Below are 24,997 nucleotides of genomic sequence, written 5' to 3'. Positions count from 1 at the left end.
GCAGAGGAGAAATTAATTATAAATAGTCTTGTGCAAAATAATGTTTGGGGAGGTTGGCCTGGTTCCATAACTTGAATCCACAGCCGAACGTAACGACTGCCTTGAATTTACCTTTACAGTTTTATTCATCGATACATTCAGGCGTGTACTGGAAGGAATTTGATTCAAACCTACCCTCTCCAACACATATTTGCACATGTCTAAGTATGAATAAAAATAGAATTCCGTATGTCAAAACATATATTTTTTCCCCTTTGTTTGTTGTTAACAAAGATTTTGAAGTCTTAAGAAAGACTTTGCAGTCTTAAAAGCGTCATCTGAGCAGTTAGGACTTGCATTAATGACTTACGATAAACCATTGATTTTAAATGGTTGATAATGAAAACAACACATTTTTTATGATTTCTCTCATACAATTCTAAGTAAAAGCTAAACTTGTATTAATATAAGATGTTAGCTTTGAAAGGTGATATCAGAAGCACCAGGAAATATATATATTGATGGTGGCATGCCAACATCTTCTCTGTGGAGCACTTGAAGGGTTTTGCTACAAATGATTTTTGCTGACTATATTAAACACAGTTGGAAGCTACGTGTTTCAAAAGAAAAACACCAATTGCTTGGGCTTGTCCGGCATTTAAACCCGGGACCTCTCGCACCCAAAGCGAGAATCATACCCCTAGACCAACGAGCCATTACATTAGTTGGGTTTTAGGAAAAAAATTGCCAGACTAACGCGCCAGACAGCGTTTGTGTTCTCAAAATAGAAACAAAGTTTTCGTTTTGAAGTGAGGATTTTAAATTTCCTCAATAGGATCTGTTTTTCCAATATCATTTTCATTGTATGGGTAAATTAACAGTTGAGGTTTATGTACGATGGTGATAAATCATATTGACAGTTGTCAAAGTTGAGTCTGTTTCTGGTCAAATTGCTGGGGAAGACTTAAAATGTCCATTCATTTCTTAATTGTTTATGAGGGCTTTGTTGGTTTAGGAGAAATTTGTGGTTCAAATATATGTTGGAAAAGCACATGAAGGATTCAACTTTCTTTCTCATATTCTGCATGCTATCACCATGTTGAAAATAAAGTAAAGATGTGCAGAGGAGAAATTAATTATAAATAGTCTTGTGCAAAATAATGTTTGGGGAGGTTGGCCTGGTTCCATAACTTGAATCCACAGCCGAACGTAACGACTGCCTTGAATTTACCTTTACAGTTTTATTCATCGATACATTCAGGCGTGTACTGGAAGGAATTTGATTCAAACCTACCCTCTCCAACACATATTTGCACATGTCTAAGTATGAATAAAAATAGAATTCCGTATGTCAAAACATATATTTTTTCCCCTTTGTTTGTTGTTAACAAAGATTTTGAAGTCTTAAGAAAGACTTTGCAGTCTTAAAAGCGTCATCTGAGCAGTTAGGACTTGCATTAATGACTTACGATAAACCATTGATTTTAAATGGTTGATAATGAAAACAACACATTTTTTATGATTTCTCTCATACAATTCTAAGTAAAAGCTAAACTTGTATTAATATAAGATGTTAGCTTTGAAAGGTGATATCAGAAGCACCAGGAAATATATATATTGATGGTGGCATGCCAACATCTTCTCTGTGGAGCACTTGAAGGGTTTTGCTACAAATGATTTTTGCTGACTATATTAAACACAGTTGGAAGCTACGTGTTTCAAAAGAAAAACAACAATTGCTTGGGCTCGTCCGGGATTTGAACCCAGGACCTCTCGCACCCAAAGCGAGAATCATACCCCTAGACCAACGAGCCATTACATTAGTTGGGTTTTAGGAAAAAAATTGCCAGACTAACGCGCCAGACAGCGTTTGTGTTCTCAAAATAGAAACAAAGTTTTCGTTTTGAAGTGAGGATTTTAAATTTCCTCAATAGGATCTGTTTTTCCAATATCATTTTCATTGTATGGGTAATTTAACAGTTGAGGTTTATGTACGATGGTGATAAATCATATTGACAGTTGTCAAAGTTGAGTCTGTTTCTGGTCAAATTGCTGGGGAAGACTTAAAATGTCCATTCATTTCTTAATTGTTTATGAGGGCTTTGTTGGTTTAGGAGAAATTTGTGGTTCAAATATATGTTGGAAAAGCACATGAAGGATTGAACTTTCTTTCTCATATTCTGCATGCTATCACCATGTTGAAAATAAAGTAAAGATGTGCAGAGGAGAAATTAATTATAAATAGTCTTGTGCAAAATAATGTTTGGGGAGGTTGGCCTGGTTCCATAACTTGAATCCACAGCCGAACGTAACGACTGCCTTGAATTTACCTTTACAGTTTTATTCATCGATACATTCAGGCGTGTACTGGAAGGAATTTGATTCAAACCTACCCTCTCCAACACATATTTGCACATGTCTAAGTATGAATAAAAATAGAATTCCGTATGTCAAAACATATATTTTTCTCCCCTTTGTTTGTTGTTAACAAAGATTTTGCAGTCTTAAGAAAGACTTTGCATTCTTAAAAGCGTCATCTGAGCAGTTAGGACTTGCATTAATGACTTACGATAAACCATTGATTTTAAATGGTTGATAATGAAAACAACACATTTTTTTATGATTTCTCTCATACAATTCTAAGTAAAAGCTAAACTTGTATTAATATAAGATGTTAGCTTTGAAAGGTGATATCAGAAGCACCAGGAAATATATATATTGATGGTGGCATGCCAACATCTTCTCTGTGGAGCACTTGAAGGGTTTTGCTACAAATGATTTTTGCTGACTATATTAAACACAGTTGGAAGCTACGTGTTTCAAAAGAAAAACACCAATTGCTTGGGCTCGTCCGGGATTTGAACCCGGGACCTCTCGCACCCAAAGCGAGAATCATACCCCTAGACCAACGAGCCATTACATTAGTTGGGTTTTAGGAAAAAAATTGCCAGACTAACGCGCCAGACAGCGTTTGTGTTCTCAAAATAGAAACAAAGTTTTCGTTTTGAAGTGAGGATTTTAAATTTCCTCAATAGGATCTGTTTTTCCAATATCATTTTCATTGTATGGGTAAATTAACAGTTTAGGTTTATGTACGATGGTGATAAATCATATTGACAGTTGTCAAAGTTGAGTCTGTTTCTGGTCAAATTGCTGGGGAAGACTTAAAATGTCCATTCATTTCTTAATTGTTTATGAGGGCTTTGTTGGTTTAGGAGAAATTTGTGGTTCAAATATATGTTGGAAAAGCACATGGAGGATTCAACTTTCTTTCTCATATTCTGCATGCTATCACCATGTTGAAAATAAAGTAAAGATGTGCAGAGGAGAAATTAATTATAAATAGTCTTGTGCAAAATAATGTTTGGGGAGGTTGGCCTGGTTCCATAACTTGAATCCACAGCCGAACGTAACGACTGCCTTGAATTTACCTTTACAGTTTTATTCATCGATACATTCAGGCGTGTACTGGAAGGAATTTGATTCAAACCTACCCTCTCCAACACATATTTGCACATGTCTAAGTATGAATAAAAATAGAATTCCGTATGTCAAAACATATATTTTTTCCCCTTTGTTTGTTGTTAACAAAGATTTTGAAGTCTTAAGAAAGACTTTGCAGTCTTAAAAGCGTCATCTGAGCAGTTAGGACTTGCATTAATGACTTACGATAAACCATTGATTTTAAATGGTTGATAATGAAAACAACACATTTTTTATGATTTCTCTCATACAATTCTAAGTAAAAGCTAAACTTGTATTAATATAAGATGTTAGCTTTGAAAGGTGATATCAGAAGCACCAGGAAATATATATATTGATGGTGGCATGCCAACATCTTCTCTGTGGAGCACTTGAAGGGTTTTGCTACAAATGATTTTTGCTGACTATATTAAACACAGTTGGAAGCTACGTGTTTCAAAAGAAAAACAACAATTGCTTGGGCTCGTCCGGGATTTGAACCCGGGACCTCTCGCACCCAAAGCGAGAATCATACCCCTAGACCAACGAGCCATTACATTAGTTGGGTTTTAGGAAAAAAATTGCCAGACTAACGCGCCAGACAGCGTTTGTGTTCTCAAAATAGAAACAAAGTTTTCGTTTTGAAGTGAGGATTTTAAATTTCCTCAATAGGATCTGTTTTTCCAATATCATTTTCATTGTATGGGTAATTTAACAGTTGAGGTTTATGTACGATGGTGATAAATCATATTGACAGTTGTCAAAGTTGAGTCTGTTTCTGGTCAAATTGCTGGGGAAGACTTAAAATGTCCATTCATTTCTTAATTGTTTATGAGGGCTTTGTTGGTTTAGGAGAAATTTGTGGTTCAAATATATGTTGGAAAAGCACATGAAGGATTGAACTTTCTTTCTCATATTCTGCATGCTATCACCATGTTGAAAATAAAGTAAAGATGTGCAGAGGAGAAATTAATTATAAATAGTCTTGTGCAAAATAATGTTTGGGGAGGTTGGCCTGGTTCCATAACTTGAATCCACAGCCGAACGTAACGACTGCCTTGAATTTACCTTTACAGTTTTATTCATCGATACATTCAGGCGTGTACTGGAAGGAATTTGATTCAAACCTACCCTCTCCAACACATATTTGCACATGTCTAAGTATGAATAAAAATAGAATTCCGTATGTCAAAACATATATTTTTCTCCCCTTTGTTTGTTGTTAACAAAGATTTTGCAGTCTTAAGAAAGACTTTGCATTCTTAAAAGCGTCATCTGAGCAGTTAGGACTTGCATTAATGACTTACGATAAACCATTGATTTTAAATGGTTGATAATGAAAACAACACATTTTTTTATGATTTCTCTCATACAATTCTAAGTAAAAGCTAAACTTGTATTAATATAAGATGTTAGCTTTGAAAGGTGATATCAGAAGCACCAGGAAATATATATATTGATGGTGGCATGCCAACATCTTCTCTGTGGAGCACTTGAAGGGTTTTGCTACAAATGATTTTTGCTGACTATATTAAACACAGTTGGAAGCTACGTGTTTCAAAAGAAAAACACCAATTGCTTGGGCTCGTCCGGGATTTGAACCCGGGACCTCTCGCACCCAAAGCGAGAATCATACCCCTAGACCAACGAGCCATTACATTAGTTGGGTTTTAGGAAAAAAATTGCCAGACTAACATTAGTTGGGTTTTAGGAAAAAAATTGCCAGACTAACGCGCCAGACAGCGTTTGTGTTCTCAAAATAGAAACAAAGTTTTCGTTTTGAAGTGAGGATTTTAAATTTCCTCAATAGGATCTGTTTTTCCAATATCATTTTCATTGTATGGGTAAATTAACAGTTGAGGTTTATGTACGATGGTGATAAATCATATTGACAGTTGTCAAAGTTGAGTCTGTTTCTGGTCAAATTGCTGGGGAAGACTTAAAATGTCCATTCATTTCTTAATTGTTTATGAGGGCTTTGTTGGTTTAGGAGAAATTTGTGGTTCAAATATATGTTGGAAAAGCACATGAAGGATTCAACTTTCTTTCTCATATTCTGCATGCTATCACCATGTTGAAAATAAAGTAAAGATGTGCAGAGGAGAAATTAATTATAAATAGTCTTGTGCAAAATAATGTTTGGGGAGGTTGGCCTGGTTCCATAACTTGAATCCACAGCCGAACGTAACGACTGCCTTGAATTTACCTTTACAGTTTTATTCATCGATACATTCAGGCGTGTACTGGAAGGAATTTGATTCAAACCTACCCTCTCCAACACATATTTGCACATGTCTAAGTATGAATAAAAATAGAATTCCGTATGTCAAAACATATATTTTTTCCCCTTTGTTTGTTGTTAACAAAGATTTTGAAGTCTTAAGAAAGACTTTGCAGTCTTAAAAGCGTCATCTGAGCAGTTAGGACTTGCATTAATGACTTACGATAAACCATTGATTTTAAATGGTTGATAATGAAAACAACACATTTTTTATGATTTCTCTCATACAATTCTAAGTAAAAGCTAAACTTGTATTAATATAAGATGTTAGCTTTGAAAGGTGATATCAGAAGCACCAGGAAATATATATATTGATGGTGGCATGCCAACATCTTCTCTGTGGAGCACTTGAAGGGTTTTGCTACAAATGATTTTTGCTGACTATATTAAACACAGTTGGAAGCTACGTGTTTCAAAAGAAAAACAACAATTGCTTGGGCTCGTCCGGGATTTGAACCCGGGACCTCTCGCACCCAAAGCGAGAATCATACCCCTAGACCAACGAGCCATTACATTAGTTGGGTTTTAGGAAAAAAATTGCCAGACTAACGCGCCAGACAGCGTTTGTGTTCTCAAAATAGAAACAAAGTTTTCGTTTTGAAGTGAGGATTTTAAATTTCCTCAATAGGATCTGTTTTTCCAATATCATTTTCATTGTATGGGTAATTTAACAGTTGAGGTTTATGTACGATGGTGATAAATCATATTGACAGTTGTCAAAGTTGAGTCTGTTTCTGGTCAAATTGCTGGGGAAGACTTAAAATGTCCATTCATTTCTTAATTGTTTATGAGGGCTTTGTTGGTTTAGGAGAAATTTGTGGTTCAAATATATGTTGGAAAAGCACATGAAGGATTGAACTTTCTTTCTCATATTCTGCATGCTATCACCATGTTGAAAATAAAGTAAAGATGTGCAGAGGAGAAATTAATTATAAATAGTCTTGTGCAAAATAATGTTTGGGGAGGTTGGCCTGGTTCCATAACTTGAATCCACAGCCAAACGTAACGACTGCCTTGAATTTACCTTTACAGTTTTATTCATCGATACATTCAGGCGTGTACTGGAAGGAATTTGAGTCAAACCTACCCTCTCCATCACATATTTGCACAAGTCTAAGTATGAATAAAAATATAATTCCGTATGTCAAAACATATATTTTTTCCCCTTTGTTTGTTGTTAACAAAGATTTTGCAGTCTTAAGAAAGACTTTGCAGTCTTAAAAGCGTCATCTGAGCAGTTAGGACTTGCATTAATGACTTACGATAAACCATTGATTTTAAATGGTTGATAATGAAAACGACACATTTTTTATGATTTCTCTCATACATTTCTAAGTAAAAGCTAAACGAGTATTAATATAAGATGTTAGCTTTGAAAGGTGATATCAGAAGCACCAGGAAATATATATATTGATGGTGGCATGCCAACATCTTCTCTTTGGAGCACTTGAAGGGTTTTGCTATAAGTGATTTTTGCTGACTATATTAAACACAGTTCGAAGCTACGTGTTTCAAAAGAAAAACACCAAATGCTTGGGCTCGTCCGGGATTTGAACCCGGGACCTCTCGCACCCTAAGCGAGAATCATACCCCTAGACCAACGAGCCATTACACTAGCTGGGTTTTAGGAAACAAATTGCCAGACTAACGCGCCAGACAGCGTTTGTGTTCTCAAAATAGAAACAAAGTTTTCGTTTTGAAGTGAGGATTTTAAAATTCCTCAATAGGATCTGTTTTTCCAATATCATTTTCATTGTATGGGTGAATTAACAGTTGAGGTTTATGTACGATGGTGATAAATCATATTGACTGTTGTCAAAGTTGAGTCTGCTTCTGGTCAAATTGCTGGGGAAGACTTAAAATGTCCATTCATTTCTTAATTGTTTATGAGGGCTTTGTTGGTTTAGGAGAAATTTGTGGTTCTAATATATGTTGGAAAAGCACATGAAGGATTTAACTTTCTTTCTCATATTCTGCATGCTATCACCATGTTGAAAATAAAGTAAAGATGTGCAGAGGAGAAATTAATTATACATAGTCTTGTGCAAAATAATGTTTGGGGAGGTTGGCCTGGTTCCATAACTTGAATCCACAGCCGAACGTAACGACTGCCTTGAATTTACCTTTACAGTTTTATTCATCGATACATTCAGGCGTGTACTGGAAGGAATTTGATTCAAACCTACCCTCTCCATCACATATTTGCACAAGTCTAAGTATGAATAAAAATAGAATTCCGTATGTCAAAACATATATTTTTTCCCCTTTGTTTGTTGTTAACAAAGATTTTGCAGTCTTAAGAAAGACTTTGCAGTCTTAAAAGCGTCATCTGAGCAGTTAGGACTTGCATTAATGACTTACGATAAACCATTGATTTTAAATGGTTGATAATGAAAACGACACATTTTTTATGATTTCTCTCATACATTTCTAAGTAAAAGCTAAACGAGTATTAATATAAGATGTTAGCTTTGAAAGGTGATATCAGAAGCACCAGGAAATATATATATTGATGGTGGCATGCCAACATCTTCTCTTTGGAGCACTTGAAGGGTTTTGCTATAAGTGATTTTTGCTGACTATATTAAACACAGTTCGAAGCTACGTGTTTCAAAAGAAAAACACCAAATGCTTGGGCTCGTCCGGGATTTGAACCCGGGACCTCTCGCACCCTAAGCGAGAATCATACCCCTAGACCAACGAGCCATTACACTAGCTGGGTTTTAGGAAACAAATTGCCAGACTAACGCGCCAGACAGCGTTTGTGTTCTCAAAATAGAAACAAAGTTTTCGTTTTGAAGTGAGGATTTTAAAATTCCTCAATAGGATCTGTTTTTCCAATATCATTTTCATTGTATGGGTGAATTAACAGTTGAGGTTTATGTACGATGGTGATAAATCATATTGACTGTTGTCAAAGTTGAGTCTGCTTCTGGTCAAATTGCTGGGGAAGACTTAAAATGTCCATTCATTTCTTAATTGTTTATGAGGGCTTTGTTGGTTTAGGAGAAATTTGTGGTTCTAATATATGTTGGAAAAGCACATGAAGGATTTAACTTTCTTTCTCATATTCTGCATGCTATCACCATGTTGAAAATAAAGTAAAGATGTGCAGAGGAGAAATTAATTATACATAGTCTTGTGCAAAATAATGTTTGGGGAGGTTGGCCTGGTTCCATAACTTGAATCCACAGCCAAACGTAACGACTGCCTTGAATTTACCTTTACAGTTTTATTCATCGATACATTCAGGCGTGTACTGGAAGGAATTTGATTCAAACCTACCCTCTCCATCACATATTTGCACAAGTCTAAGTATGAATAAAAATAGAATTCCGTATGTCAAAACATATATTTTTTCCCCTTTGTTTGTTGTTAACAAAGATTTTGCAGTCTTAAGAAAGACTTTGCAGTCTTAAAAGCGTCATCTGAGCAGTTAGGACTTGCATTAATGACTTACGATAAACCATTGATTTTAAATGGTTGATAATGAAAACGACACATTTTTTATGATTTCTCTCATACATTTCTAAGTAAAAGCTAAACGAGTATTAATATAAGATGTTAGCTTTGAAAGGTGATATCAGAAGCACCAGGAAATATATATATTGATGGTGGCATGCCAACATCTTCTCTTTGGAGCACTTGAAGGGTTTTGCTATAAGTGATTTTTGCTGACTATATTAAACACAGTTCGAAGCTACGTGTTTCAAAAGAAAAACACCAAATGCTTGGGCTCGTCCGGGATTTGAACCCGGGACCTCTCGCACCCTAAGCGAGAATCATACCCCTAGACCAACGAGCCATTACACTAGCTGGGTTTTAGGAAACAAATTGCCAGACTAACGCGCCAGACAGCGTTTGTGTTCTCAAAATAGAAACAAAGTTTTCGTTTTGAAGTGAGGATTTTAAAATTCCTCAATAGGATCTGTTTTTCCAATATCATTTTCATTGTATGGGTGAATTAACAGTTGAGGTTTATGTACGATGGTGATAAATCATATTGACTGTTGTCAAAGTTGAGTCTGCTTCTGGTCAAATTGCTGGGGAAGACTTAAAATGTCCATTCATTTCTTAATTGTTTATGAGGGCTTTGTTGGTTTAGGAGAAATTTGTGGTTCTAATATATGTTGGAAAAGCACATGAAGGATTTAACTTTCTTTCTCATATTCTGCATGCTATCACCATGTTGAAAATAAAGTAAAGATGTGCAGAGGAGAAATTAATTATACATAGTCTTGTGCAAAATAATGTTTGGGGAGGTTGGCCTGGTTCCATAACTTGAATCCACAGCCGAACGTAACGACTGCCTTGAATTTACCTTTACAGTTTTATTCATCGATACATTCAGGCGTGTACTGGAAGGAATTTGATTCAAACCTACCCTCTCCATCACATATTTGCACAAGTCTAAGTATGAATAAAAATAGAATTCCGTATGTCAAAACATATATTTTTTCCCCTTTGTTTGTTGTTAACAAAGATTTTGCAGTCTTAAGAAAGACTTTGCAGTCTTAAAAGCGTCATCTGAGCAGTTAGGACTTGCATTAATGACTTACGATAAACCATTGATTTTAAATGGTTGATAATGAAAACGACACATTTTTTATGATTTCTCTCATACATTTCTAAGTAAAAGCTAAACGAGTATTAATATAAGATGTTAGCTTTGAAAGGTGATATCAGAAGCACCAGGAAATATATATATTGATGGTGGCATGCCAACATCTTCTCTTTGGAGCACTTGAAGGGTTTTGCTATAAGTGATTTTTGCTGACTATATTAAACACAGTTCGAAGCTACGTGTTTCAAAAGAAAAACACCAAATGCTTGGGCTCGTCCGGGATTTGAACCCGGGACCTCTCGCACCCTAAGCGAGAATCATACCCCTAGACCAACGAGCCATTACACTAGCTGGGTTTTAGGAAACAAATTGCCAGACTAACGCGCCAGACAGCGTTTGTGTTCTCAAAATAGAAACAAAGTTTTCGTTTTGAAGTGAGGATTTTAAAATTCCTCAATAGGATCTGTTTTTCCAATATCATTTTCATTGTATGGGTGAATTAACAGTTGAGGTTTATGTACGATGGTGAAAAATCATATTGACTGTTGTCAAAGTTGAGTCTGCTTCTGGTCAAATTGCTGGGGAAGACTTAAAATGTCCATTCATTTCTTAATTGTTTATGAGGGCTTTGTTGGTTTAGGAGAAATTTGTGGTTCTAATATATGTTGGAAAAGCACATGAAGGATTTAACTTTCTTTCTCATATTCTGCATGCTATCACCATGTTGAAAATAAAGTAAAGATGTGCAGAGGAGAAATTAATTATAAATAGTCTTGTGCAAAATAATGTTTGGGGAGGTTGGCCTGGTTCCATAACTTGAATCCACAGCCGAACGTAATGACTGCCTTGAATTTACCTTTACAGTTTTATTCATCGATACATTCAGGCGTGTACTGGAAGGAATTTGAGTCAAACCTACCCTCTCCATCACATATTTGCACAAGTCTAAGTATGAATAAAAATAGAATTCCGTATGTCAAAACATATATTTTTTCCCCTTTGTTTGTTGTTAACAAAGATTTTGCAGTCTTAAGAAAGACTTTGCAGTCTTAAAAGCGTCATCTGAGCAGTTAGGACTTGCATTAATGACTTACGATAAACCATTGATTTTAAATGGTTGATAATGAAAACGACACATTTTTTATGATTTCTCTCATACATTTCTAAGTAAAAGCTAAACGAGTATTAATATAAGATGTTAGCTTTGAAAGGTGATATCAGAAGCACCAGGAAATATATATATTGATGGTGGCATGCCAACATCTTCTCTTTGGAGCACTTGAAGGGTTTTGCTATAAGTGATTTTTGCTGACTATATTAAACACAGTTCGAAGCTACGTGTTTCAAAAGAAAAACACCAAATGCTTGGGCTCGTCCGGGATTTGAACCCGGGACCTCTCGCACCCTAAGCGAGAATCATACCCCTAGACCAACGAGCCATTACACTAGCTGGGTTTTAGGAAACAAATTGCCAGACTAACGCGCCAGACAGCGTTTGTGTTCTCAAAATAGAAACAAAGTTTTCGTTTTGAAGTGAGGATTTTAAAATTCCTCAATAGGATCTGTTTTTCCAATATCATTTTCATTGTATGGGTGAATTAACAGTTGAGGTTTATGTACGATGGTGATAAATCATATTGACTGTTGTCAAAGTTGAGTCTGCTTCTGGTCAAATTGCTGGGGAAGACTTAAAATGTCCATTCATTTCTTAATTGTTTATGAGGGCTTTGTTGGTTTAGGAGAAATTTGTGGTTCTAATATATGTTGGAAAAGCACATGAAGGATTCAACTTTCTTTCTCATATTCTGCATGCTATCACCATGTTGAAAATAAAGTAAAGATGTGCAGAGGAGAAATTAATTATACATAGTCTTGTGCAAAATAATGTTTGGGGAGGTTGGCCTGGTTCCATAACTTGAATCCACAGCCGAACGTAACGACTGCCTTGAATTTACCTTTACAGTTTTATTCATCGATACATTCAGGCGTGTACTGGAAGGAATTTGATTCAAACCTACCCTCTCCAACACATATTTGCACATGTCTAAGTATGAATAAAAATAGAATTCCGTATGTCAAAACATATATTTTTTCCCCTTTGTTTGTTGTTAACAAAGATTTTGAAGTCTTAAGAAAGACTTTGCAGTCTTAAAAGCGTCATCTGAGCAGTTAGGACTTGCATTAATGACTTACGATAAACCATTGATTTTAAATGGTTGATAATGAAAACGACACATTTTTTATGATTTCTCTCATACATTTCTAAGTAAAAGCTAAACGAGTATTAATATAAGATGTTAGCTTTGAAAGGTGATATCAGAAGCACCAGGAAATATATATATTGATGGTGGCATGCCAACATCTTCTCTTTGGAGCACTTGAAGGGTTTTGCTATAAGTGATTTTTGCTGACTATATTAAACACAGTTCGAAACTACGTGTTTCAAAAGAAAAACACCAAATGCTTGGGCTCGTCCGGGATTTGAACCCGGGACCTCTCGCACCCTAAGCGAGAATCATACCCCTAGACCAACGAGCCATTACACTAGCTGGGTTTTAGGAAACAAATTGCCAGACTTACGCGCCAGACAACGTTTGTGTTCTCAAAATAGAAACAAAGTTTTCGTTTTGAAGTGAGGATTTTAAAATTCCTCAATAGGATCTGTTTTTCCAATATCATTTTCATTGTATGGGTGAATTAACAGTTGAGGTTTATGTACGATGGTGATAAATCATATTGACTGTTGTCAAAGTTGAGTCTGCTTCTGGTCAAATTGCTGGGGAAGACTTAAAATGTCCATTCATTTCTTAATTGTTTATGAGGGCTTTGTTGGTTTAGGAGAAATTTGTGGTTCTAATATATGTTGGAAAAGCACATGAAGGATTTAACTTTCTTTCTCATATTCTGCATGCTATCACCATGTTGAAAATAAAGTAAAGATGTGCAGAGGAGAAATTAATTATACATAGTCTTGTGCAAAATAATGTTTGGGGAGGTTGGCCTGGTTCCATAACTTGAATCCACAGCCGAACGTAACGACTGCCTTGAATTTACCTTTACAGTTTTATTCATCGATACATTCAGGCGTGTACTGGAAGGAATTTGATTCAAACCTACCCTCTCCATCACATATTTGCACAAGTCTAAGTATGAATAAAAATAGAATTCCGTATGTCAAAACATATATTTTTTCCCCTTTGTTTGTTGTTAACAAAGATTTTGCAGTCTTAAGAAAGACTTTGCAGTCTTAAAAGCGTCATCTGAGCAGTTAGGACTTGCATTAATGACTTACGATAAACCATTGATTTTAAATGGTTGATAATGAAAACGACACATTTTTTATGATTTCTCTCATACATTTCTAAGTAAAAGCTAAACGAGTATTAATATAAGATGTTAGCTTTGAAAGGTGATATCAGAAGCACCAGGAAATATATATATTGATGGTGGCATGCCAACATCTTCTCTTTGGAGCACTTGAAGGGTTTTGCTATAAGTGATTTTTGCTGACTATATTAAACACAGTTCGAAGCTACGTGTTTCAAAAGAAAAACACCAAATGCTTGGGCTCGTCCGGGATTTGAACCCGGGACCTCTCGCACCCTAAGCGAGAATCATACCCCTAGACCAACGATCCTTTACACTAGCTGGGTTTTAGGAAACAAATTGCCAGACTAACGCGCCAGACAGCGTTTGTGTTCTCAAAATAGAAACAAAGTTTTCGTTTTGAAGTGAGGATTTTAAAATTCCTCAATAGGATCTGTTTTTCCAATATCATTTTCATTGTATGGGTGAATTAACAGTTGAGGTTTATGTACGATGGTGATAAATCATATTGACTGTTGTCAAAGTTGAGTCTGCTTCTGGTCAAATTGCTGGGGAAGACTTAAAATGTCCATTCATTTCTTAATTGTTTATGAGGGCTTTGTTGGTTTAGGAGAAATTTGTGGTTCTAATATATGTTGGAAAAGCACATGAAGGATTTAACTTTCTTTCTCATATTCTGCATGCTATCACCATGTTGAAAATAAAGTAAAGATGTGCAGAGGAGAAATTAATTATAAATAGTCTTGTGCAAAATAATGTTTGGGGAGGTTGGCCTGGTTCCATAACTTGAATCCACAGCCGAACGTAACGACTGCCTTGAATTTACCTTTACAGTTTTATTCATCGATACATTCAGGCGTGTACTGGAAGGAATTTGAGTCAAACCTACCCTCTCCATCACATATTTGCACAAGTCTAAGTATGAATAAAAATAGAATTCCGTATGTCAAAACATATATTTTTTCCCCTTTGTTTGTTGTTAACAAAGATTTTGCAGTCTTAAGAAAGACTTTGCAGTCTTAAAAGCGTCATCTGAGCAGTTAGGACTTGCATTAATGACTTACGATAAACCATTGATTTTAAATGGTTGATAATGAAAACGACACATTTTTTATGATTTCTCTCATACATTTCTAAGTAAAAGCTAAACGAGTATTAATATAAGATGTTAGCTTTGAAAGGTGATATCAGAAGCACCAGGAAATATATATATTGATGGTGGCATGCCAACATCTTCTCTTTGGAGCACTTGAAGGGTTTTGCTATAAGTGATTTTTGCTGACTATATTAAACACAGTTCGAAGCTACGTGTTTCAAAAGAAAAACACCAAATGCTTGGGCTCGTCCGGGATTTGAACCCGGGACCTCTCGCACCCTAAGCGAGAATCATACCCCTAGACCAACGAGCCATTACACTAGCTGGGTTTTAGGAAACAAATTGCCAGACTAACGCGCCAGACAGCGTTTGTGTTCTCAAAATAGAAACAAAGTTTTCGTTTTGAAGTGAGGATTTTAAAATTCCTCAATAGGATCTGTTTTTCCAATATCATTTTCATTGTATGGGTGAATTAACAGTTGAGGTTTATGTACGATGGTGAAAAATCATATTGACTGTTGTCAAAGTTGAGTCTGCTTCTGGTCAAATTGCTGGGGAAGACTTAAAATGTCCATTCATTTCTTAATTGTTTATGAGGGCTTTGTTGGTTTAGGAGAAATTTGTGGTTCTAATATATGTTGGAAAAGCACATGAAGGATTTAACTTTCTTTCTCATATTCTGCATGCCATCACCATGTTGAAAATAAAGTAAAGATGTGCAGAGGAGAAATTAATTATAAATAGTCTTGTGCAAAATAATGTTTGGGGAGGTTGGCCTGGTTCCATAACTTGAATCCACAGCCGAACGTAACGACTGCCTTGAATTTACCTTTACAGTTTTATTCATCGATACATTCAGGCGTGTACTGGAAGGAATTTGAGTCAAACCTACCCTCTCCATCACATATTTGCACAAGTCTAAGTATGAATAAAAATAGAATTCCGTATGTCAAAACATATATTTTTTCCCCTTTGTTTGTTGTTAACAAAGATTTTGCAGTCTTAAGAAAGACTTTGCAGTCTTAAAAGCGTCATCTGAGCAGTTAGGACTTGCATTAATGACTTACGATAAACCATTGATTTTAAATGGTTGATAATGAAAACGACACATTTTTTATGATTTCTCTCATACATTTCTAAGTAAAAGCTAAACGAGTATTAATATAAGATGTTAGCTTTGAAAGGTGATATCAGAAGCACCAGGAAATATATATATATTGATGGTGGCATGCCAACATCTTCTCTTTGGAGCACTTGAAGGGTTTTGCTATAAGTGATTTTTGCTGACTATATTAAACACAGTTCGAAGCTACGTGTTTCAAAAGAAAAACACCAAATGCTTGGGCTCGTCCGGGATTTGAACCCGGGACCTCTCGCACCCTAAGCGAGAATCATACCCCTAGACCAACGATCCATTACACTAGCTGGGTTTTAGGAAACAAATTGCCAGACTAACGCGCCAGACAGCGTTTGTGTTCTCAAAATAGAAACAAAGTTTTCGTTTTGAAGTGAGGATTTTAAAATTCCTCAATAGGATCTGTTTTTCCAATATCATTTTCATTGTATGGGTGAATTAACAGTTGAGGTTTATGTACGATGGTGATAAATCATATTGACTGTTGTCAAAGTTGAGTCTGCTTCTGGTCAAATTGCTGGGGAAGACTTAAAATGTCCATTCATTTCTTAATTGTTTATGAGGGCTTTGTTGGTTTAGGAGAAATTTGTGGTTCTAATATATGTTGGAAAAGCACATGAAGGATTTAACTTTCTTTCTCATATTCTGCATGCTATCACCATGTTGAAAATAAAGTAAAGATGTGCAGAGGAGAAATTAATTATAAATAGTCTTGTGCAAAATAATGTTTGGGGAGGTTGGCCTGGTTCCATAACTTGAATCCACAGCCGAACGTAACGACTGCCTTGAATTTACCTTTACAGTTTTATTCATCGATACATTCAGGCGTGTACTGGAAGGAATTTGAGTCAAACCTACCCTCTCCATCACATATTTGCACAAGTCTAAGTATGAATAAAAATAGAATTCCGTATGTCAAAACATATATTTTTTCCCCTTTGTTTGTTGTTAACAAAGATTTTGCAGTCTTAAGAAAGACTTTGCAGTCTTAAAAGCGTCATCTGAGCAGTTAGGACTTGCATTAATGACTTACGATAAACCATTGATTTTAAATGGTTGATAATGAAAACGACACATTTTTTATGATTTCTCTCATACATTTCTAAGTAAAAGCTAAACGAGTATTAATATAAGATGTTAGCTTTGAAAGGTGATATCAGAAGCACCAGGAAATATATATATTGATAGTGGCATGCCAACATCTTCTCTTTGGAGCACTTGAAGGGTTTTGCTATAAGTGATTTTTGCTGACTATATTAAACACAGTTCGAAGCTACGTGTTTCAAAAGAAAAACACCAAATGCTTGGGCTCGTCCGGGATTTGAACCCGGGACCTCTCGCACCCTAAGCGAGAATCATACCCCTAGACCAACGAGCCATTACACTAGCTGGGTTTTAGGAAACAAATTGCCAGACTAACGCGCCAGACAGCGTTTGTGTTCTCAAAATAGAAACAAAGTTTTCGTTTTGAAGTGAGGATTTTAAAATTCCTCAATAGGATCTGTTTTTCCAATATCATTTTCATTGTATGGGTGAATTAACAGTTGAGGTTTATGTACGATGGTGAAAAATCATATTGACTGTTGTCAAAGTTGAGTCTGCTTCTGGTCAAATTGCTGGGGAAGACTTAAAATGTCCATTCATTTCTTAATTGTTTATGAGGGCTTTGTTGGTTTAGGAGAAATTTGTGGTTCTAATATATGTTGTAAAAGCACATGAAGGATTAACTTTCTTTCTCATATTCTGCATGCTATCACCATGTTGAAAATAAAGTAAAGTTGTGCAGAGGAGAAATTAATTATAAATAGTCTTGTGCAAAATAATGTTTGGGGAGGTTGGCCTGGTTCCATAACTTGAATCCACAGTCGAACGTAACGACTGCCTTGAATTTACCTTTACAGTTTTATTCATCGATACATTCAGGCGTGTACTGGAAGGAATTTGATTCAAACCTACCCTCTCCATCACATATTTGCACAAGTCTAAGTATGAATAAAAATAGAATTCCGTATGTCAAAACATATATTTTTTTCCCCTTTGTTTGTTGTTAACAAAGATTTTGCAGTCTTAAGAAAGACTTTGCAGTCTTAAAAGCGTCATCTGAGCAGTTAGGACTTGCATTAATGACTTACGATAAACCATTGATTTTAAATGGTTGATAATGAAAACGACACATTTTTTATGATTTCTCTCATACATTTCTAAGTAAAAGCTAAACGAGTATTAATATAAGATGTTAGCTTTGAAAGGTGATATCAGAAGCACCAGGAAATATATATATTGATGGTGGCATGCCAACATCTTCTCTTTGGAGCACTTGAAGGGTTTTGCTATAAGTGATTTTTGCTGACTATATTAAACACAGTTCGAAGCTACGTGTTTCAAAAGAAAAAACACCAAATGCTTGGGCTCGTCCGGGATTTGAACCCCGGACCTCTCGCACCCTAAGCGAGAATCATACCCCTAGACCAACGAGCCATTACATTAGTTGGGTTTTAGGAAAAAAATTGCCAGACTAACGCGCCAGACAGCGTTTGTGTTCTCAAAATAGAAACAAAGTTTTCGTTTTGAAGTGAGGATTTTAAAATTCCTCAATAGGATCTGTTTTTCCAATATCATTTTCATTGTATGGGTGAATTAACAGTTGAGGTTTATGTACAATGGTGATAAATCATATTGACTGTTGTCAAAGTTGAGTCTGCTTCTGGTCAAATTGCTGGGGAAACTTAAAATGTCCATTCATTTCTTAATTGTTTATGAGGGCTTTGTTGGTTTAGGAGAAATTTGTGGTTCTAATATATGTTGGAAAAGCACATGAAGGATTTAACTTTCTTTCTCATATTCTGCATGCTATCACCATGTTGAAAATAAAGTAAAGTTGTGCAGAGGAGAAATTAATTATAAATAGTCTTGTGCAAAATAATGTTTGGGGAGGTTGGCCTGGTTCCATAACTTGAATCCACAGTCGAACGTAAGGACTGCCTTGAATTTACCTTTACAGTTTTATTCATCGATACATTCAGGCGTGTACTGGAAGGAATTTGATTCAAACCTACCCTCTCCATCACATATTTGCACAAGTCTAAGTATGAATAAAAATAGAATTCCGTATGTCAAAACATATATTTTTTTCCCCTTTGTTTGTTGTTAACAAAGATTTTGCAGTCTTAAGAAAGACTTTGCAGTCTTAAAAGCGTCATCTGAGCAGTTAGGACTTGCATAAATGACTTACGATAAACCATTGATTTTAAATGGTTGATAATGAAAACGACACATTTTTTATGATTTCTCTCATACATTTCTAAGTAAAAGCTAAACGAGTATTAATATAAGATGTTAGCTTTGAAAGGTGATATCAGAAGCACCATGAAATATATATATTGATGGTGGCATGCCAACATCTTCTCTTTGGAGCACTTGAAGGGTTTTGCTATAAGTGATTTTTGCTGACTATATTAAACACAGTTCGAAGCTACGTGTTTCAAAAGAAAAAACACCAAATGCTTGGGCTCGCCCGGGATTTGAACACGGGACCTCTCGCACCCTAAGCGAGAATCATACCCCTAGACCAACGAGCCATTACATTAGTTGGGTTTTAGGATAAGAATTGCCAGACTAACGCGCCAGACAGCGTTTGTGTTCTCAAAATAGAAACAAAGTTTTCGTTTTGAAGTGAGGATTTTAAAATTCCTCAATAGGATCTGTTTTTCCAATATCATTTTCATTGTATGGGTGAATTAACAGTTGAGGTTTATGTACGATGGTGATAAATCATATTGACTGTTGTCAAAGTTGAGTCTGCTTCTGGTCAAATTGCTGGGGAAGACTTAAAATGTCCATTCATTTCTTAATTGTTTATGAGGGCTTTGTTGGTTTAGGAGAAATTTGTGGTTCTAATATATGTTGGAAAAGCACATGAAGGATTTAACTTTCTTTCTCATATTCTGCATGCTATCACCATGTTGAAAATAAAGTAAAGTTGTGCAGAGGAGAAATTAATTATAAATAGTCTTGTGCAAAATAATGTTTGGGGAGGTTGGCCTGGTTCCATAACTTGAATCCACAGTCGAACGTAACGACTGCCTTGAATTTACCTTTACAGTTTTATTCATCGATACATTCAGGCGTGTACTGGAAGGAATTTGATTCAAACCTACCCTCTCCATCACATATTTGCACAAGTCTAAGTATGAATAAAAATAGAATTTCGTATGTCAAAACATATATTTTTTTCCCCTTTGTTTGTTGTTAACAAAGATTTTGCAGTCTTAAGAAAGACTTTGCAGTCTTAAAAGCGTCATCTGAGCAGTTAGGACTTGCATTAATGACTTACGATAAACCATTGATTTTAAATGGTTGATAATGAAAACGACACATTTTTTATGATTTCTCTCATACATTTCTAAGTAAAAGCTAAACGAGTATTAATATAAGATGTTAGCTTTGAAAGGTGATATCAGAAGCACCAGGAAATATATATATTGATGGTGGCATGCCAACATCTTCTCTTTGGAGCACTTGAAGGGTTTTGCTATAAGTGATTTTTGCTGACTATATTAAACACAGTTCGAAGCTACGTGTTTCAAAAGAAAAAACACCAAATGCTTGGGCTCGTCCGGGATTTGAACCCCGGACCTCTCGCACCCTAAGCGAGAATCATACCCCTAGACCAACGAGCCATTACACTAGCTGGGTTTTAGGAAACAAATTGCCAGACTTACGCGCCAGACAGCGTTTGTGTTCTCAAAATAGAAACAAAGTTTTCGTTTTGAAGTGAGGATTTTAAAATTCCTCAATAGGATCTGTTTTTCCAATATCATTTTCATTGTATGGGTGAATTAACAGTTGAGGTTTATGTACGATGGTGAAAAATCATATTGACTGTTGTCAAAGTTGAGTCTGCTTCTGGTCAAATTGCTGGGGAAGACTTAAAATGTCCATTCATTTCTTAATTGTTTATGAGGGCTTTGTTGGTTTAGGAGAAATTTGTGGTTCTAATATATGTTGGAAAAGCACATGAAGGATTTAACTTTCTTTCTCATATTCTGCATGCCATCACCATGTTGAAAATAAAGTAAAGATGTGCAGAGGAGAAATTAATTATAAATAGTCTTGTGCAAAATAATGTTTGGGGAGGTTGGCCTGGTTCCATAACTTGAATCCACAGCCGAACGTAACGACTGCCTTGAATTTACCTTTACAGTTTTATTCATCGATACATTCAGGCGTGTACTGGAAGGAATTTGAGTCAAACCTACCCTCTCCATCACATATTTGCACAAGTCTAAGTATGAATAAAAATAGAATTCCGTATGTCAAAACATATATTTTTTCCCCTTTGTTTGTTGTTAACAAAGATTTTGCAGTCTTAAGAAAGACTTTGCAGTCTTAAAAGCGTCATCTGAGCAGTTAGGACTTGCATTAATGACTTACGATAAACCATTGATTTTAAATGGTTGATAATGAAAACGACACATTTTTTATGATTTCTCTCATACATTTCTAAGTAAAAGCTAAACGAGTATTAATATAAGATGTTAGCTTTGAAAGGTGATATCAGAAGCACCAGGAAATATATATATTGATGGTGGCATGCCAACATCTTCTCTTTGGAGCACTTGAAGGGTTTTGCTATAAGTGATTTTTGCTGACTATATTAAACACAGTTCGAAGCTACGTGTTTCAAAAGAAAAACACCAAATGCTTGGGCTCGTCCGGGATTTGAACCCGGGACCTCTCGCACCCTAAGCGAGAATCATACCCCTAGACCAACGAGCCATTACATTAGTTGGGTTTTAGGAAAAAAATTGCCAGACTAACGCGCCAGACAGCGTTTGTGTTCTCAAAATAGAAACAAAGTTTTCGTTTTGAAGTGAGGATTTTAAAATTCCTCAATAGGATCTGTTTTTCCAATATCATTTTCATTGTATGGGTGAATTAACAGTTGAGGTTTATGTACGATGGTGATAAATCATATTGACTGTTGTCAAAGTTGAGTCTGCTTCTGGTCAAATTGCTGGGGAAGACTTAAAATGTCCATTCATTTCTTAATTGTTTATGAGGGCTTTGTTGGTTTAGGAGAAATTTGTGGTTCTAATATATGTTGGAAAAGCACATGAAGGATTTAACTTTCTTTCTCATATTCTGCATGCTATCACCATGTTGAAAATAAAGTAAAGATGTGCAGAGGAGAAATTAATTATAAATAGTCTTGTGCAAAATAATGTTTGGGGAGGTTGGCCTGGTTCCATAACTTGAATCCACAGTCGAACGTAACGACTGCCTTGAATTTACCTTTACAGTTTTATTCATCGATACATTCAGGCGTGTACTGGAAGGAATTTGATTCAAACCTACCCTCTCCATCACATATTTGCACAAGTCTAAGTATGAATAAAAATAGAATTCCGTATGTCAAAACATATATTTTTTTCCCCTTTGTTTGTTGTTAACAAAGATTTTGCAGTCTTAAGAAAGACTTTGCAGTCTTAAAAGCGTCATCTGAGCAGTTAGGACTTGCATTAATGACTTACGATAAACCATTGATTTTAAATGGTTGATAATGAAAACGACACATTTTTTATGATTTCTCTCATACATTTCTAAGTAAAAGCTAAACGAGTATTAATATAAGATGTTAGCTTTGAAAGGTGATATCAGAAGCACCAGGAAATATATATATTGATGGTGGCATGCCAACATCTTCTCTTTGGAGCACTTGAAGGGTTTTGCTATAAGTGATTTTTGCTGACTATATTAAACACAGTTCGAAGCTACGTGTTTCAAAAGAAAAAACACCAAATGCTTGGGCTCGTCCAGGATTTGAACCCGGGACCTCTCACACCCTAAGCAAGAATCATACCCCTAGACCAACGAGCCATTACATTAGTTGGGTTTTAGGAAAAAAATTGCCAGACTAACGCGCCAGACAGCGTTTGTGTTCTCAAAATAGAAACAAAGTTTTCGTTTTGAAGTGAGGATTTTAAAATTCCTCAATAGGATCTGTTTTTCCAATATAATTTTCATTGTATGGGTGAATTAACAGTTGAGGTTTATGTACGATGGTGATAAATCATATTGACTGTTGTCAAAGTTGAGTCTGCTTCTGGTCAAATTGCTGGGGAAGACTTAAAATGTCCATTCATTTCTTAATTGTTTATGAGGGCTTTGTTGGTTTAGGAGAAATTTGTGGTTCTAATATATGTTGGAAAAGCACATGAAGGATTTAACTTTCTTTCTCATATTCTGCATGCTATCACCATGTTGAAAATAAAGTAAAGATGTGCAGAGGAGAAATTAATTATAAATAGTCTTGTGCAAAATAATGTTTGGGGAGGTTGGCCTGGTTCCATAACTTGAATCCACAGTCGAACGTAACGACTGCCTTGAATTTACCTTTACAGTTTTATTCATCGATACATTCAGGCGTGTACTGGAAGAAATTTGATTCAAACCTACCCTCTCCATCACATATTTGCACAAGTCTAAGTATGAATAAAAATAGAATTCCGTATGTCAAAACATATATTTTTTTCCCCTTTGTTTGTTGTTAACAAAGATTTTGCAGTCTTAAGAAAGACTTTGCAGTCTTAAAAGCGTCATCTGAGCAGTTAGGACTTGCATTAATGACTTACGATAAACCATTGATTTTAAATGGTTGATAATGAAAACGACACATTTTTTATGATTTCTCTCATACATTTCTAAGTAAAAGCTAAACGAGTATTAATATAAGATGTTAGCTTTGAAAGGTGATATCAGAAGCACCAGGAAATATATATATTGATGGTGGCATGCCAACATCTTCTCTTTGGAGCACTTGAAGGGTTTTGCTATAAGTGATTTTTGCTGACTATATTAAACACAGTTCGAAGCTACGTGTTTCAAAAGAAAAAACACCAAATGCTTGGGCTCGTCCAGGATTTGAACCCGGGACCTCTCACACCCTAAGCAAGAATCATACCCCTAGACCAACGAGCCATTACATTAGTTGGGTTTTAGGAAAAAAATTGCCAGACTAACGCGCCAGACAGCGTTTGTGTTCTCAAAATAGAAACAAAGTTTTCGTTTTGAAGTGAGGATTTTAAAATTCCTCAATAGGATCTGTTTTTCCAATATCATTTTCATTGTATGGGTGAATTAACAGTTGAGGTTTATGTACGATGGTGATAAATCATATTGACTGTTGTCAAAGTTGAGTCTGCTTCTGGTCAAATTGCTGGGGAAGACTTAAAATGTCCATTCATTTCTTAATTGTTTATGAGGGCTTTGTTGGTTTAGGAGAAATTTGTGGTTCTAATATATGTTGGAAAAGCACATGAAGGATTTAACTTTCTTTCTCATATTCTGCATGCTATCACCATGTTGAAAATAAAGTAAAGATGTGCAGAGGAGAAATTAATTATAAATAGTCTTGTGCAAAATAATGTTTGGGGAGGTTGACCTGGTTCCATAACTTGAATCCACAGTCGAACGTAATGACTGCCTTGAATTTACCTTTACAGTTTTATTCATCGATACATTCAGGCGTGTACTTGAAGGAATTTGATTCAAACCTACCCTCTCCATCACATATTTGCACGAGTCTAAGTATGAATAAAAATAGAATTCCGTATGTCAAAACATGTATTTTTTCCCGTTTGTTGTTAACAAAGATTTTGCAGTCTTAAGAAAGACTTTGCAGTCTTAAACCCTTAAGGACCAAACTTCTGGAATAAAAGGGGATCATGACGTGTCAGACATGTCATGTGTCCTTAAGGGGTTAAAAGCGTCATCTGAGCAGTTAGGACTTGCATTAATGACTTACGATAAATCATTGATTTTAAATGGTTGATAATGAAAACGACACATTTTTTATGATTTCTCTCATACATTTCTAAGTAAAAGCTAAACGAGTATTAATATAAGATGTTAGCTTTGAAAGGTGATATCAGAAGCACCAGGAAATATATATATTGATGGTGGCATGCCAACATCTTCTCTTTGGAGCACTTGAAGGGTTTTGCTATAAGTGATTTTTGCTGACTATATTAAACACAGTTCGAAGCTACGTGTTTCAAAAGAAAAAACACCAAATGCTTGGGCTCGTCCGGGATTTGAACCCGGGACCTCTCGCACCCTAAGCGAGAATCATACCCCTAGACCAACGAGCCA

At 35.7% G+C, this 24,997-nt stretch overlaps 14 non-coding genes across 14 annotated transcripts; all 14 read right to left on the bottom strand.

Annotated features, from left to right (window-relative positions):
- Window positions 1–2,822: 2,822 nt before the first annotated feature.
- TRNAP-UGG (transfer RNA proline (anticodon UGG)) lies at window positions 2,823–2,894 on the bottom strand. Its single transcript has one exon. It is a non-coding gene; the product is annotated as a tRNA-Pro (tRNA).
- Window positions 2,895–3,921: 1,027 nt separating this feature from the next.
- TRNAP-UGG (transfer RNA proline (anticodon UGG)) lies at window positions 3,922–3,993 on the bottom strand. The gene has a single exon. It is a non-coding gene; the product is annotated as a tRNA-Pro (tRNA).
- A 1,029-nt stretch (window positions 3,994–5,022) lies between these two features.
- On the bottom strand, window positions 5,023–5,094 carry TRNAP-UGG (transfer RNA proline (anticodon UGG)). The gene has a single exon. It is a non-coding gene; the product is annotated as a tRNA-Pro (tRNA).
- A 1,064-nt stretch (window positions 5,095–6,158) lies between these two features.
- TRNAP-UGG (transfer RNA proline (anticodon UGG)) lies at window positions 6,159–6,230 on the bottom strand. The gene has a single exon. It is a non-coding gene; the product is annotated as a tRNA-Pro (tRNA).
- Window positions 6,231–7,257: 1,027 nt separating this feature from the next.
- Window positions 7,258–7,329, bottom strand: TRNAP-AGG (transfer RNA proline (anticodon AGG)). The gene has a single exon. It is a non-coding gene; the product is annotated as a tRNA-Pro (tRNA).
- A 1,027-nt stretch (window positions 7,330–8,356) lies between these two features.
- Window positions 8,357–8,428, bottom strand: TRNAP-AGG (transfer RNA proline (anticodon AGG)). Its single transcript has one exon. It is a non-coding gene; the product is annotated as a tRNA-Pro (tRNA).
- Window positions 8,429–9,455: 1,027 nt separating this feature from the next.
- On the bottom strand, window positions 9,456–9,527 carry TRNAP-AGG (transfer RNA proline (anticodon AGG)). Its single transcript has one exon. It is a non-coding gene; the product is annotated as a tRNA-Pro (tRNA).
- A 1,027-nt stretch (window positions 9,528–10,554) lies between these two features.
- On the bottom strand, window positions 10,555–10,626 carry TRNAP-AGG (transfer RNA proline (anticodon AGG)). Its single transcript has one exon. It is a non-coding gene; the product is annotated as a tRNA-Pro (tRNA).
- Window positions 10,627–11,653: 1,027 nt separating this feature from the next.
- Window positions 11,654–11,725, bottom strand: TRNAP-AGG (transfer RNA proline (anticodon AGG)). The gene has a single exon. It is a non-coding gene; the product is annotated as a tRNA-Pro (tRNA).
- A 1,027-nt stretch (window positions 11,726–12,752) lies between these two features.
- TRNAP-AGG (transfer RNA proline (anticodon AGG)) lies at window positions 12,753–12,824 on the bottom strand. Its single transcript has one exon. It is a non-coding gene; the product is annotated as a tRNA-Pro (tRNA).
- A 2,126-nt stretch (window positions 12,825–14,950) lies between these two features.
- TRNAP-AGG (transfer RNA proline (anticodon AGG)) lies at window positions 14,951–15,022 on the bottom strand. The gene has a single exon. It is a non-coding gene; the product is annotated as a tRNA-Pro (tRNA).
- Window positions 15,023–17,150: 2,128 nt separating this feature from the next.
- Window positions 17,151–17,222, bottom strand: TRNAP-AGG (transfer RNA proline (anticodon AGG)). Its single transcript has one exon. It is a non-coding gene; the product is annotated as a tRNA-Pro (tRNA).
- Window positions 17,223–21,550: 4,328 nt separating this feature from the next.
- TRNAP-AGG (transfer RNA proline (anticodon AGG)) lies at window positions 21,551–21,622 on the bottom strand. Its single transcript has one exon. It is a non-coding gene; the product is annotated as a tRNA-Pro (tRNA).
- A 3,302-nt stretch (window positions 21,623–24,924) lies between these two features.
- TRNAP-AGG (transfer RNA proline (anticodon AGG)) lies at window positions 24,925–24,996 on the bottom strand. The gene has a single exon. It is a non-coding gene; the product is annotated as a tRNA-Pro (tRNA).
- Between the last annotated feature and the right edge of the window lies 1 nt (window position 24,997).

Source organism: Pelobates fuscus, chromosome 6 (genome assembly GCF_036172605.1).
Source record: "Pelobates fuscus isolate aPelFus1 chromosome 6, aPelFus1.pri, whole genome shotgun sequence".
NCBI lineage: Eukaryota > Metazoa > Chordata > Amphibia > Anura > Pelobatidae > Pelobates > Pelobates fuscus.
The sequence above is the reverse complement of the archived record's forward strand: the minus strand, read 5'-3'. Positions and strand labels throughout refer to the sequence as shown.